Here is a 3,501-nt window from a genome sequence, read left to right on the forward strand (position 1 = left end):
TTGTCTAGGAGCAGGAACAAGCACAGAGAGGCTTCTGATAACATTGTTGACCGGCAAGCAACTAACAGAGCAGCAAGGCTATATAGCGACTCCCACATCTTGATGGGAACAGGTGAACAGAGAAGATGAAGACACCAGTTCAATTCCACCAGTAGCCACCGGGGGAGCCCAGAATCCAAATTCACAACAGTACCCCCCCCTCAAGGAGGGGGCACCGAACCCTCACCAGAACCACCAGGGCGATCAGGATGGGCCCTATGAAAGGTACGAACCAGATCAGAGGCATGAACATCAGATGCATTCACCCAAGAATTATCCTCCTGGCCGTATCCCTTCCACTTGACCAGATACTGGAGTCTCCGTCTGGAAACACGAGAGTCTAAGATTTTCTCCACAACGTACTCCAACTCACCCTCAACCAACACCGGAGCAGGAGGCTCAACGGAAGGCACAACTGGTACCTCATACCTGCGCAATAATGACCGATGAAAAACGTTATGAATAGAAAAGGATGCAGGGAGGTCCAAACGGAAGGAAACAGGGTTAAGAATCTCCAATATCTTATATGGGCCGATGAACCGAGGCTTAAACTTAGGAGAAGAGACCCTCATAGGGACAAAACGAGAAGACAACCACACCAAATCCCCAACACAAAGCCGAGGACCAACACGACGGTGGCGGTTGGCAAAAAGCTGAGTCTTCTCCTGGGACAACCTCAAATTGTCCACCACCTGCCCCCAGATCTGATGCAATCTCTCCACCACAGCATCCACTCCAGGACAATCCGAAGATTCCACCTGACCAGAGGAAAATCGAGGATGAAACCCCGAATTACAGAAAAACGGGGACACCAAAGTGGCAGAGCTGGCCCGATTATTGAGAGCAAACTCCGCCAATGGCAAAAAAGCAACCCAATCATCCTGGTCAGCAGACACAAAACACCTCAGATATGTCTCCAGGGTCTGATTAATCCGCTCGGTCTGGCCATTCGTCTGAGGATGGAAAGCGGACGAAAAAGATAAATCTATGCCCATCCTAGCACAGAATGCCCGCCAAAATCTAGACACGAATTGGGTCCCTCTGTCAGAAACGATATTCTCAGGAATACCATGCAAACGAACAACATTTTGAAAAAACAGAGGAACCAACTCGGAAGAAGAAGGCAACTTGGGCAGAGGAACCAAATGGACCATCTTAGAGAAACGGTCACACACCACCCAGATGACAGACATCTTCTGAGAAACAGGCAGATCTGAAATAAAATCCATCGAGATGTGCGTCCAAGGCCTCTTAGGAATAGGCAAGGGCAACAACAATCCACTAGCCCGAGAACAACAAGGCTTGGCCCGAGCACAAACGTCACAAGACTGCACAAAGCCTCGCACATCTCGTGACAGGGAAGGCCACCAGAAGGACCTTGCCACCAAATCCCTGGTACCAAAAATGCCAGGATGACCTGCCAACGCAGAAGAATGAACCTAAGAGATGACTCTACTGGTCCAATCATCAGGAACAAACAGTTTATCAGGTGGGCAACGATCAGGTCTATCCGCCTGAAACTCCTGCAAGGCCCGCCGCAGGTCTGGAGAAACGGCTGACAATACCACTCCATCCTTAAGGATACCTGTGGGCTCAGAGTTACCAGGCGAGTCAGGCTCAAAACTCCTAGAAAGGGCATCCGCCTTAACATTCTTAGAACCCGGTAGGTATGACACCACAAAATTAAACCGAGAGAAAAATAATGACCAGCGCGCCTGTCTAGGATTCAGGCGCCTGGCGGTCTCAAGATAAATCAAATTTTTGTGGTCAGTCAATACCACCACCTGATGTCTGGCCCCCTCAAGCCAATGGCGCCACTCCTCAAAAGCCCACTTCATGGCCAAAAGCTCCCGATTCCCAACATCATAATTCCGCTCAGCGGGCGAAAATTTACGGGAAAAGAAGGCACAAGGCCTAATCACGGAGCAGTCAGAACTTTTCTGCGACAACACTGCCCCAGCTCCGATCTCAGAAGCGTCGACCTCAACCTGAAAAGGTAGAGCAACATCAGGCTGACGCAACACAGGGGCAGAGGAAAAACGGCGCTTAAGCTCCCGAAAGGCCTCCACAGCATCAGGGGACCAATCAGCAACATCAGCACCCTTCTTAGTCAAATCGGTCAATGGCTTAGCAATATCCGAAAAACCAGCAATAAATCGACGATAAAAGTTAGCAAAACCCAAAAATTTCTGAAGACTCTTAAGAGAAGAGGGCTGCGTCCAATCACAAATAGCTTGAACCTTGACAGGATCCATTTCAATGGAAGAGGGGGAAAAAATATATCCCAAAAAGGAAATCCTCTGTACCCCAAAAACACACTTAGAACCCTTCACACACAAAGAATTAGACCGCAAAACCTGAAAAACCCTCCTGACTTGCTGGACATGAGAGTCCCAGTCATCAGAAAAAATCAGAATATCATCCAGATACACAATCATAAATTTATCCAAATAATCGCGAAAAATATCATGCATAAAGGACTGGAAAACTGACGGAGCATTTGAAAGACCAAAAGGCATCACTAAATACTCAAAGTGGCCCTCGGGCGTATTAAATGCGGTTTTCCACTCATCCCCCTGCCTGATTCGCACCAAATTATACGCCCCACGAAGGTCAATCTTAGAGAACCACTTGGCCCCCTTTATGCGAGCAAACAAATCAGTAAGCAACGGCAATGGGTATTGATATTTAACAGTGATTTTATTCAAAAGCCGATAATCAATACATGGTCTCAAAGAGCCGTCTTTTTTTGACACAAAGAAAAAAACGGCTCCTAAGGGAGATGACGATGGACGAATATGTCCCTTTTCCAAGGACTCCTTTATATATTCACGCATAGCAGCATGTTCAGGCACAGACAGATTAAATAAACGACCCTTTGGGTATTTACTACCCGGGATTAAATCTATGGCACAATCGCACTCTCGGTGCGGAGGTAACGAACCAAGCTTGGATTCTTCAAAGACGTCACGATAGTCAGACAGGAACTCAGGAATTTCAGAGGGAATAGATGATGAAATGGAAACCACAGGTACATCCCCATGAGCCCCCTTACATCCCCAGCTCAACACAGACATAGCTTTCCAGTCGAGGACTGGGTTGTGAGATTGCAGCCAAGGCAATCCTAGCACCAAATCATCATGTAGATTATACAGCACCAGAAAGCGAATAATCTCCTGGTGATCCGGATTAATACGCATAGTTACTTGTGTCCAGTATTGTGGTTTATTATTAGCCAATGGGGTGGAGTCAATCCCCTTCAGAGGAATAGGAGTCTCCAAAGGCTCTAAATCATACCCACAGCGTTTGGCAAAGGACCAATCCATAAGACTCAAAGCGGCGCCAGAGTCGACATAGGCGTCCGTGGTAATAGATGACAAAGAGCAAATCAGGGTCACAGATAGAATAAACTTAGACGGTAAGGTGCAAATGGAAACAGATTTACCAAGCTTTTTAGTGCGC

This window comes from Ranitomeya variabilis, chromosome 1, assembly GCF_051348905.1.
Source record: "Ranitomeya variabilis isolate aRanVar5 chromosome 1, aRanVar5.hap1, whole genome shotgun sequence".
Taxonomy (NCBI): Eukaryota; Metazoa; Chordata; class Amphibia; order Anura; family Dendrobatidae; genus Ranitomeya; species Ranitomeya variabilis.